General features: G+C 36.1%; 1 protein-coding gene across 7 annotated transcripts in view; it reads left to right on the top strand.

Annotated features, from left to right (window-relative positions):
* The window catches only part of NCOA2 (nuclear receptor coactivator 2), a 248,316-nt gene that overhangs the window by 66,166 nt on the left and 169,325 nt on the right, over positions 1-12,825 (top strand). Inside the window, exon 1 of one of the 7 annotated variants that reach the window (XM_087825434.1) lies at positions 7,517-8,049. The exons of the other annotated variants lie outside the window; for them this stretch is intronic. The gene's annotated coding sequence lies outside the window, so the exon portion shown is untranslated. Of the gene's footprint in view, positions 1-7,516; positions 8,050-12,825 lie in introns of those variants that run through there. 7 annotated transcript variants of the gene reach the window in all.

Genomic DNA, 12,825 nt, shown 5'->3' with positions numbered 1-12,825 from the left:
ATTTGAGTATTAGAAATTTTGGCCTATGGTCCTTTTTTGTCCCTTCTGTATGTGCCTGCCAGTATTGTGAACAATCTTGTAGCTTGTTCCCCATTCTGTGCTTTACCAAAAGTTGGAATTCAATAAAAGAATATAAACAAATATGAAGCTAGCGAGCAGTAAATTTTAAGTACTAAATAGAAACATTCATGAGTAATATGTTTTCTTATCTTTGTTGAAATATTTATTAGTAATTAAATCAGTTGAGATACTTTTTTCTGGGAATGCATCATTGCAGTACAATCATGCTGAAATTTTAGTTATGGGTAATTTAATTTGTGCTTATGCATGTGGGTATTGAAGAATACACGTTTAGAAATTGGTTGAGATAACCAGGACTTCGTTGTGCCTTCCCAGGATTGCATTTCGGTAGAACTTAATAAATTACCTATTTGTTGATTTTGCAGACACTTGTATAGTGCTTGTGTGCTTGCCATGGGACAAGCACTGTTCTAAGTGCTTCATTAACGTTAACTTGTTTACTTAAAACCTGATAACAACACTGTGAAGTAGGCATGATTGTTACCCCTATTTTGCAGATGGTCCCACAGCTAGTGTGTGGAGAGCCACTGTTTGAATCTCAGCATTTGGGCTCTTGATTGGTAGCCTCTGCTGCCTATCCAGAAAGATCTTTCTTGCAAAGTTGAATCCATATTCTTTTTTTTTTTTTTGCCAGACCCCTTCCTTCCGTGGTTTTCTTCACTAGGTAAGAGACCCTGGGAGGGACATGTTGGCAGGAATTATTTCTTACCACCTTGCTCTTTTAGGTGTTTGGGAAGCAGGCAGGGTAGGGTGACAGCTTCTGATGGTCAGTGACCCTGCTTCAGCTTTGTGAGCAGCCTTTCACAAATCCTCTTTCTACAGTGGAAACTTTCCTGTCTCAAGAATGAATTCTACCTGCTCATCCTACAGATAGATCTGAGGGCAAGAATGAGAGCTGTGCTCAAGTTTGTGGGAGAGGCTAGGACTGTGGAAGAAGAGGGAGAGAGAGAGTGCTGTTTCCTGATGGAAAATATGAGCCCCAGATCGAATGTCACATGTGCAGTTGCTAAAGGAGCTGCTCTCCTCAAGGACACCTTGTCTCATATGTATGTTCCAGGGCAAGCAGTAGCAGGGGTTTATCTGAGAATGATCAGTGATTATCAGCAGTGCTGGGGAGCCCAACGTGTGTGTGTGTGTGTGTGTGTGTGTGTGTGTGTGTGTGTGTGTGTGTGTACACACATGTGCATAGGCATTACTCTTAAAGTTGTCAGTATTCAGTCCAAACCAGGTATTAAACATGACTGAGTTAGCACTAAGCACTAACTTGTTTTGTGTGTAGCTCCTGGTCCAGGGCATTTTTATACCTGTAAGCCTGCCTCCATCAGTATTTGTAAGGGGCACTTGTTTCTCAGCTGCAGATGACTTATTTCCCTTGGTACCTTTGAGGACTCCCTTCGCACAGCCTCCCTCCCCAATGGCTTTTGAGTCACTTCACAACAAGCCCTTCAGTTGTACACCCACGTTCATAGTGGCATTTCTCATAGTAGCCAAAATGTGGAAGACGCTCATTGTCTGTTGACAGATGAATGGATAAAAAATGTGCTCCATACGTCGTACAATGGAATATTATCAAGCCTTGAAAAGGAAGGAGATTCTAAAATGCTACAACATGGTTGAACCTTAAGGACATTATACTAAGTAGAATAAGACACAGAAAGACAAATACTGTGTGACTCCACTCGTGAGGCACCTAGAGTTAAATTTATAGAGACAGAAAGTAGAATGGTGGTTGCCAGGGGCAGAAGGGAATGGAGTTGTTTAATGGGTATGGCGTTTCAATTTTGGAAAGCAAAAATAGTTCTGTAGATTGGTTGTACAACAATGTGAATGTACTTAACACTACTGAACTGTATACGTCAAAATGATTAAAATGATAAGTTTTGTATATTTTACCACAGTTAAAACAACAATAAGCCTTTGAGATTGAGTATAAAATCTGTTCAGCTGTTTTAGTTGACAGACATTTATTGGTACAGCTGACTCTACCATGGTTGAGAGCAACGGGCTTAGCTCTGCTTTCTAGAGAACATACATTGTGGTTTGAGTGTGAATGTGTTTACATCATTCTAGAAAAAGCTTGTGGTTGTGAAGAAAGGGATAAGCAAGTATGGGGGGCACTGTGGGCAGAGCTCATGGAAACAGGGATAAGTAGAACATGTTCAGGTTGACTGAGAAAATGACCATGGTTTATATAACTAGAGGTAACAGATCTGACCAAGGAAGAATGAATATATTAAGTGCTGTCCACTGTTCATTTTTTTAGTTTCTACTTTATGGTAACCTGAATTTTGTCATTTTGCTTACGTTTTATTTCTCACCACATCCTCCAGGTACAGTATTTGATGGCTTTTGCCAAGGATCCAGACATAGTCCATTTATTGATATTTATTGTAATGGGTATTTCAAGGAAGGTATTGTGCTACAGGTTGTTAGTATTGATGTAAAGATCAAGTCAGAACCCCCTGCCATTAAGAGGTTCGTGGTCTAAAAGTGAAAATAAGATGTGTGGACCAACAGAGCTAAAATACAGGACAGAGCCTGAGAGTCTGATAAGTAGTATAAAGAAAGTTTTGTGGAAACATAGACTAGAGAGATCTAATTCTCAGAAGCGAGGTCAAGGAAGGATCTTGAAGTAGGATCAGAACCGTGAAAGATGGGAAGGATGTTAATAGGTAGAGATAACGGGGATGTGGATCCAAGGTGAACACTCAAACACAGGTAGATACAGGGAAGGCCTGGCTGATCTCTGCTAGGAAAGGGAGAGGGCTTGGTGTCAGAGAACAGGGTGCATGCGTCTTGTAATAAGAAGATAGCAAAGATAGTTGTTCTGGGCCAGATCATGGAGAATTTTGAATATCTTAAGAGTTTGGCCTTAGTTATGGAAGCAGTAGGGAACTAATGAAGGTCTTTAATGTGGGAATGACATGATGAAAGCTATCTAATGATTAGTTTGTATAGAATGGATTATGTAGACAAGAGACTAGTTAAATAAAAGGTTACTGAACAGTGAAATTATGAAGACCTGGACTAGGGTTGTAGCAGCAGAAACAAAAAGAGGAGAGGATTGATATGAAGTAGTGGAAATGTTGAAAGGAAGACATGGCCCGGCCAGGTGTGGCTCAGCAGTTGAGCATCAACCTAGGATCCAGGCGATCAGGGTTCGATTCCCGGTCAGGGCACATGCCCGGTTTGCCGGCTTGATCCCTAGTCAGGGGTGTACAGGAGGCAGCTAATCGATGACTCTCATCACTGATGTTTCTATCTCTCGCTCTCCCTCTCCTTTCCTCTCTCTGAAATCAGTAAAGATATATTTTTTTAAAAAAAAGGAAGACATGAAATTCACAATTAATAAGCATGTTTACCTGCAAAGCATTTATTACATGACACTGTAACTGGCCACTATTACCCACTCTTGGAAAAGAGGAATGCCATATTGGTCATAACTCTGTGAATAAAACTAATTTATGTCCCATCTCCAAAATGTAATGATTTCAGTGCTTTTCGCTCCAGTCTGTATTAAGCAACCATATCCCAACTCTTGTAAAGCATGTGTTTCTCTGAACTATGGACTCTTGGAGTTTGTTCTTAAATACTAAATAGACATAGAGTATCCAGAACACCAAAGCAAGCATTGGTCACTGAGTTATTTAAAACGAAGAAAAAAAATTAATTTGGTACAAGCATCAACATTTGCTGTTAAAATATATTTAAATTATAATATATCTTATATCATATAACGTAATACTCATTGTAAGGTTTCTTTAAAAAAACAAAACAAAACTCCACCTCCCCCTCAAAGAAAAAAAACACAGTAACAACAATAAAACTTATGACTAAGATAGTCAAAGGGGATTTTGGCAGAGTTTTCTGTCAACTCTTACAGAAAAGATTCATTTTTATATCTAGAGTTGGGAATAAGTCAGGAAGAAGTTTTAGTCAGACCAGCATTTTTGAAATAGACTCAGAATCATGTTGTAAGTAGATGGCTTTCTTTTATTTATTAAGCATAGTTTTAAACCTGCTTACAAATCTAGCCATTTAAATTCACTGTAGGCTGAATTTGGCAGAGACATTCTCTGCGCAAACACAAATTTAGTTGTTTTCTTATCACTGAAAAAAAATGGACTAGCTTTTTAAAATTTTTTAATTCTTAGAGATTGAAAAAAATTGGAGTGTTTGTCCAGTTTTAGCTATAAGCAGTTGTGTTGGCTTAATTCCCAGCCCCTTCTAATTCCAGTTACTCTTTACTATATACTTGTGTTTTGAGTAAAGTAACTGATTTATACATCTTAAAATGGCTTCCATCATCACATAGTGAATGCTTTTCGTAAGTATTGTTTTCTAAAACCTTATAAAGGGATTCATGTAACGTGAATGTAACGTAAATCAGGTTGACCTTAAGGGGACGTTGCATTCTAAACTTGTCAGTGTCTCTGTTCATGTTACGATGTAAGGCATTGCTTTCTGTTTAAAGCTGTAATTTGTGTGAAAATGCAGTTTTTCATACTGCCTTTGCTGGGACTATAACATCATCGTCATGATTTTTTCATAATATATTTGATTGCTGCCTCACTGAATATGAGATTTTGCTTTAGAAAATTCAATGTAAGCATTTAAAGATAAAGCTTAGCTTAAAATTAACTTAGATAAAGCCTGATTTTACTTTGATTTCTCTGGTAGTATGCAATTTAATGCCAGGAAAAAATGTAGATATAAAAATAACATCAAAGTGCATTGCTTTTAAAAAGTTGTTGTAAATTAATACATAGAAATAATTTTAAACATTTTAGCTTAAGGAAGGAATATCTCAGTTACTTTTAGCTATGAATTTTCATTGTGAACTGAAGAGAACTGTTAAGAAGAAAAACATCTCCACATACAGTTTATACAGTTGTAGTAATTTTCCAAATTAGTTTAAAGTTCTTAGTAGCATTTTATACTTGAGGAAGCTAGAATTTTGAATTAGAATAAAATCAAAGAACTGTACAGGCTATAGCAAAAACTCAAAGATTAAAATGATCTTTTTTGATTACTTAGGTTTTTTTAAGATTTGCACTTTAATTTAGCATTCTGGCATTACATTGGTCAGTAAAAGTTAGATTCTATTTTTGTTTTAGTAAGAAAGCTTTATGTTGCTTCTAGATGCAGAAATAATTTATAAGTCATAATTCTACTTTTGACCATTATAATAAGAGAAAATCCAGGAAATAACATTTAAAAATATAATGCCTGCCCTGAAGTTGTAATTTAAACATGGAGTGTGCTTTTTGTAATTAAAAGGTATACTGCAGTGGGCAATTCAGGATGTAAAGAATTCCTCCTTAGTGTTAGAACTATTTTCTGTGCTGATGTTTTTAAATAAAAACAGTATGAGAAGATTTAAAACAAATTAGCTAATTGAAAATTTTTATTTAGTAGAGAAAAATTACTGTATTAATTTTCTTATCTAGTTGCTTTACATGACTGCCTTTTCCAGAAAATTGAAGATAACCAACCCTCAGGTGTGTTAGAATTGCTTTTATTTTATCTAAGCACTTCAACTGGAAATCTTTAAGTATATTGTATACATTTATGTCTTTTAAGATTACATACAGCCCAGCCGGGTGTGGCGCAGCGGTTGAGTGTCGACCCAGGATCCGGGAGATCGGGGTTGGATTCCCGGTCAGGGCACATGCCCGGGTTGCGGGCTCCATCCCAGTCGGGGGCGTGCAGGAGGCAGCTGATCAATGACTCCCTCATCATTGATGTTTCAACTCTCTCTCCTTCTCCCTTCCTCTCTCTGAAATCAATCAAGATATATATTTTTTAAAAAGATTACATACATATAATTTATCCTTTTCTTGTGACAACACATCAGTTTTTGTTGTGTTCAGCTTTTTGCTTTTATACTATATATGGCATCAGGCTTTTCCAACTGTAATTTCTTGTGTTTGATTTTTTTTATTTTTTATCTACTATGACTGTCAGCTGTTGCTTTTTGCTATTGGCATTCATAAATTCTTTCACCATGTTTGTTTGTGCAAATAAGAAACCAGGTAATAATATAAATGACCATTTTTGCATGGTTTATAATCTTAATATCTGCCCTAGGTCATGGAGGAAACAAGTCAGGTTTAGAGAGTTTAAGTAACATATTGAAGGCCAGGAAGCCAGGAAGATGGAATATGACTCAGATGAGCTTTATATGTGTGTGAATATGTGTACACCTTTGTAAATATTAGCCAGATCAATGCATAGAACATTTTCAGCACCCTAGAAGGCTCTCTTGTGTGCCCCTGCTTATTAATAACCCCCAAAAGATAACCACTATTTTTGTCTTGATCGCCATAGATAGATCTCTCTACCCGCCCCCCCCCCCCTTGGTTAGTTTTGCCTGTTTTCGAACTTTGTAAAAATTGAATCATATAGAATGCACTCTTTGGTGTCAGGCTTCTTTTGCCCAGCATTATATCTGTGAAATTCATCTATGTTGTAGTGTATAGTGTTAGATTCTTCTTTTTCATTGCTGTGCAGTATTTCATGGTATGAGTATATTAAAACTTGTAGATGGACATTTGGGTCATTTCTGGTTTTGCCTATTATGAATAAAGATGCTATGAACCTTCTTTTTAAAAAAATTTAGTTATTGATTTTAGAGAAAGAGAGGAAGGAGGGGGAAGAGAGAGATTGAGAGAAGAGATTTGTTTGTTCCACTTGTTTATGCATTCATTGGTTGCTTCTTGTATGTGCCCTGATGGGAGATCAAATCCACAACCTTGGCCTATTGGGACAACGCTCTAAGTTAAGAACATTCTTGTACGTGTTTTTAGTTTTATGCATTTTTAGTGCTTACCTCTCTTGGATATATACCCAAGATTGAAATTGCTGGTTGTTGGGAATAATGCATGTTGAGCTTTAGTAGGTACTACCAATCAGCTTTTTGAGTGTTTGTACAAGTTGACACTCCCACCAGCAGTGTATGGGAGTTCTGATTGCTCTACATCTTCTTCAGAAGTTCATATTGTCAGATCTATTAATTTTTCTCTTTTTAATTTCAATTGTTTTAATGGGGTATCTAGTTTGATATCAGGGAAATACAAATTAAAAGTTATATTTTAGAATAAAAAACATTTAATGTGAAAAGTGTATTCTTATTCATAAATAGAGATTAATAGTGGGTATGCATGGTCTTGAATATTGCCAAGGTGCCAAGGTTTTTTCGTTTGTTTCTCTAATCTCTGCTTTTATAAGCGAGCCTTGATTGCTTGTTTAATTAGTGGTATTAATAAAGTTTTCCTATAAGGACAAATGCAGTATTCTAGAAACCACTTGCTTTATTTATAATTCTACTTAGGCAAATTTTTAAGGGAATTTAAGATGGTAAAGACCTTTATTTAAGGCTTCAAGTTTACATATGATGTCTCAAAGGAGACATGGAGAGAATAAGAAAAATGGTATCCAGGAATGTCACAAACTTAAAAATTGCCTTGTAAGATGTTAGTAATGACTTTTTTAACTGAAAAATCAAGGTCTTTTTTTGCATCGAAATATAGCAATTACATATAATCTTTAGGAGTTTAGCATTCTATTCATCACACTTACATAATATTACACTAAGTTATTTTATTAAAAATTGTTTGAATTGATTAGCCCTTGGTTTTCCAAGTTCATGCAAGTTACACTTGGTTGGCTTTCCTGTATGAGTCTCAGGTATGCCAATTAGTCAGGCGGTCTCATCTGAAACTAATGTATAATAGTGCTGAGCTGTAGGACTTGCCTTACCAGTTTCACAGTGTTTTTGTTTTGCTCAGAGAGATGAAAGGTTTATTTAAGTGTGGCCACACTGGTACTGCATTCCTGGTGATCTTGGTTGGCTAATGACAATCCTTGTCATAGAAATCAGGAAATGTGGGTTGAGTCTCTGGGATGCATGTCGTCGGTTCATAAAATGCTGTCTCCCGAAGGACTAGGGTCTGTTGGAAGCACTTGGTAGGTAACACAGCTTTTAAAATCCTGTCTATCTATCATCTGTCTATCTTCATTTTGGTTTTTAAATTCTTAGTACACCAGTGTTTAATCTGTCTTATTTATGGTGTGGTTGCTTTCTCTGGTAAGATTGGGAATGACTTTGGAGATTCAGGTAAACTTCTTTCCAAAGTTCAGTAGGTTTGTTTTGGCTGTAGAGTTTGGTTAGTTGTGAACACAGTCATACTGTCAGATTGTACTGCTGCTTTGTGTAACTGGTTGGTTTTTCACTGAATTAACTTAGTGTTGTTATCTATACCATATATGTATGTATATATGTGTGTGTATATATATACACACACACATACATATCTCTTTTACTATAAAGAATGGATTGAAGAATTGTTTAAAATAAGTATCTTTGAAATACAATCAGTTAAAGCAATTTGGTACTTAGCAAGCTTTAAGGTATTCTTTGTACAATATTTGAATGGATTGTAATATATTATGGATTTTGTAAGAATTTCAGGGTAAATGTAGGCATGCATTTATGAGGAGAGGAAACATAGTACAGCCTTGTTTTTCTTTCATTATTCTTTTACCAGCGCACTTTATATATTTTAGCATTATCACTTAACTAACCTGTTGTTCAAAATGTAAATGAATAGATGGCAGGTTTGTTGTTTATTTGAAGACTGTTCATGTATGTTTGTATTGTAAGAAAAGAGATGACACAAAGCAGAGTGTATTACTCTCCTTGGACAAACTGCAAGAATATATGTAATCTTATAATAGGAATGGAAAGTTTTGAAGTTAGACAAGTTAAGCAAAGTCAATGAAGTGAATTAGTTGCTGGTAAAGAGCTATTGGGACAGGACTGAGTGAATTACTGATTGTCCTGTCCAAGAGTCCCGTCTCTAGAGAAACCCAATAAATAAGTTATTTATTAGAACCGCAGTAAAGTAGCCGAGGCCTTTTATTTTTTTAAGGCCATTTCTGCCTTTTGCATGTCGGTGTTGAGTTTTTGGACTATTACTAATAAACTTACTTTAATTTTTAAAACCACTGAAGGCTAAGTATCTCGTCACCTCTCTCCTATTCCATGTTTTATGCATCTGGAAGATCATGAAGGTTGAGAAAATAGCTTAGAGCTACCACTGTGTCCAGGAGTGGATCTGTGTATGGGACAAGGGCACTCCACTAGCTTTTGGGCTGAAAATGTTCAACATTGGCTCACTAAGACTGTGGCCAACAATCTTTGTGTTCATCATATACAAGCAACATAAGAAATTTAAAACTTGCTGTCAGTTTTCCTTGTGTGAACCTTTCATGTTACAGGCAACTTTATAAAAGACATGCCATTCAGGTTACTTTAAGTTCTTTCTGTAATTCTAGGATTCACAGTGCTTCTGTGCTCCCTCGCTCTCTCTGTATATGAAGGGTCAGTCTTCTGTGTGTTTGACCAATGCCTGGCCAGGTGTGGCTCAGCGGTTGAGTGTCTACTTAAGATCCAGGTGATAGGGGTTCAATTCCCGGTCAGGGCACATGCCCAGCCTCCAGGCTCGATCCCTAGTTGGAGGTGTGCAGGAGGCAGCCAATCAATGACTCTCTCATCATTGATGTTTCTCTCTCTCTCTCTCCCTCTCCTTTCCTCTCTCTGAAATCAATAAAGATATATTAAAAAAAAGAAAAAAAGAAATGCCTGCATCCTTTTACATTACGTGGGAAAATAAGGGTAATAGCATGTGTGCTTTATACACATAAATACAGACTGATGTATCTGGTGGTAGCTTAATTATTAAGGGTAAGAACACATATACTTTATGTGCATATATATATAGACAGTTTGTGTTATAAGTACTTAGCGACTTTGACAATAAACTTCATTGACCTACATCATGGGTACTAGGAAGAAGTAGGAAAGTATTATTAAGAACAGTTGGAGTTTCTGTGGAACTGTTAAAACTTAACCCAGTGTTTTTGGCCTGTTTTGCCAGTTATGGGGAGGTAAAGAGTAGACAGGCTGGTTTCTGGTGGCTCCATTTGAGCTGTCTCTGCCACTACAAGGGTAGGCGTGTTCCAGGGAGAGCAGTCTGCTGCTTGTTGCTGGTCATCTCTTCATCTCTGAGGTGATGAGGCAGAGGTGACTAAGCTTTGGCCAGAAAGACCAGAATGCTAGGCCAAGTTCATGGGCCATCTATGTTAGAGATTCTGGGGGAAAGCTAAATCTTACTTTAGCCTCTATGGAAAATAGATAGATTGTTTAATTTAAAAATCCTTAAATAAAAAATACAACAGAAAACTGAAGTAAGATGCCATTTTCTACCTATCAAATTAGTAAAATGAATGAATGAATGAGAGCCTACCCTTTACTAATTAAGGTGTGAAAAAACAGCATTTTCATGAACTACTGGTTTGTGGTGTAAGTCTGTATTTTCTGAAAATCACTTTGACTACATATATTAGGAGCCTTACAATTGCTCTGTCATATCTTTTGACCTAGGAATACCACTCCTGATAGTTTCAAGGAAGTAGTCGTATATCCAGATGAAGATTTATGTACAAAAATTTCCATCATACAGTTTCTATACACAGTGAAACAATGGAAATGTGCTGTTTAACAGGGAGAAATGGTTAAGTAAACGATGATATACTCTTACGATAGCAACAGCGATAATGGGAAGGGCAAGTAACAGAGTAGTAAATTGCTATATAGAATTATATTTAATCATGTTAAAGATATGGATAGAAAAATACCTGAAAGAAATAAACTAAATGAAAATATTTGCTAAACTATTAACAAAAGGTACTTCAGAGATGTGGGTGAACATTATTTTTCTCTCTGTTATAGAACTTTTCTCTATTTTCCAAAACGAACATTTATTTACTTTATAATCTTAAAAGGGAAAATCTGAAAAGAATAGAGTGACCAATAACTTCATTAAGGGGAGAAAGGGAGAACTGGCTTCATTTTGAAAGAGCTGCTCCAGATAGGAGACCAAGTTTGGGATCTATTCGAGCATCTCTGTGGAGTAAGTTCTATCTTCTTGGAATGAGTAACAAGGGCATTGATTGTTTTTTGGAGATTGTTAATCTATAGAATACATCCTATAAGGGTAAGGATAATTAATATTAACAACTTTTTTGCACCCTCTGGTGCTTGATAAATTCATAGGGAATAAGTGAGTGAAAGTTTGCACTGGATTTTGGACACAAATTGACCCAGTGATTCTCAGCATGTCCTTTTGGAGTTAAGTCACATGTATATTTATAAGATGGAGAAGGTAGAGAAATTTGAAGTGGAATAATCACTAGCTTACTTGGTATATTTTATCCTAAGAATGTGTGTCTTAGGCATATGCATATTAATCTTGAAAAATGGAGGGCAAGACAGATTTGGAGAGGCGGAGCAAAAACAGTTGCAGAGCTAGTTAGAGTGGCACGTGGGCCCATTCATGGGGGTAGTGAGGGTCTGGGCCTGAGAAGTGGGACCCCTAGTTGCTTAGGGAAGCAAGCTTGTTTATCCCCACTGAAGATCAGTATTGCTCTGGGCATGCTGTTAGTTTGCCATGTGTAATTTGAATTGTATGTACATATACATATTATTCTTTAAATTTTAGACCTTTTTTGGATTTGATTTTTTCCTAGAAAATCTGAAAGTTAAACTCAAAGGTTTATATCAAATAACAGAAAGGAAAAGATAGTTTGGTAGGCAATATTGAGTAAGAAAACATTATAGCCATATAATCATTGATTTAATTTACCCATTGTTTTATAGAAATTTGGTCTTGGTAATAAATTAAGTATCCCTAGACAATGATTCTCTCTCCCCCAGGATGAATAATTAGCAAAGGACTTAGTGTATCAAATATTCATTTTTTAATTTTATTAAATTTCCAGATTAGGCTACTATTATTATCCTTTTCAATAACCTTTTCAAAGTTAGCTTATTTTATTCTTTTCCTACCCAGATAATTTTATTTACGTTTTAGTCTATGTTGTGCTTTCTTACTGTTGCTACATTCAATGTCCAAATCATAATTTATATTTATAACTGCCTCTCACCTGTTAGTCATCCCTTATATTTTCTCCTGTTTTAAAACATAGCAAAACTGACTCAAAGAAGCTGTTCTAATTAATATCGGTTGTCCATCAACCATTCTGTATAACCATCTTTAGCCAACTGCTATGCTAAGAAATAGTAGATTTTACTACATTTTTCTTTCATTTATTTTTTGTTTGTTTTTCTTTTATTTATTTTTATTTTCAATCAACAAATATTTACTCGGTTCCTCTTATTGAATTTATTGAGGTGACATTAGTTAATAAAATTATGTAGGTTTCAGGTGTACAATACTATGATACACCATCTGTATATTGTATTGTGTGTTCACCACCCCAAATCAAGTCTTTTTCTGTCATCATTTATCTCCACTGTGTTTCCTTTAGATGTGAAACTCTTTGAGGGCAGGGATCATGTTTGATCATTGATGTGTGTGCCAGGTTTCCAGTACACATTTGGATGCACTGTGTGGACTCAATAAATACTCACTGACTAGCTGTTGAAAAATCTGATACAGCCTCCCAAAGTGTTTAGCATAGTCTGAGTAGTTTATGTATTAGTTAAGTCTGACTCAGTAATTGGCAGTCCTAGTGTTTGAAGTAGTGATAGAATATCTGCTCACCTCTCACTAATGTCAAGAAAGTACCTAATAGAAGAGTCTATGACACAGCCTAAAGACAGAGGTGTCATCTAGACTTTGTGGAACCTAGAAGTACAAGTCTGAAAACATCTTTAAA

Source organism: Miniopterus natalensis, chromosome 16, assembly GCF_054644295.1.
Source record: "Miniopterus natalensis isolate mMinNat1 chromosome 16, mMinNat1.hap1, whole genome shotgun sequence".
In the NCBI taxonomy this organism is placed as follows: Eukaryota; Metazoa; Chordata; class Mammalia; order Chiroptera; family Miniopteridae; genus Miniopterus; species Miniopterus natalensis.
The sequence above is the reverse complement of the archived record's forward strand: the minus strand, read 5'-3'. Positions and strand labels throughout refer to the sequence as shown.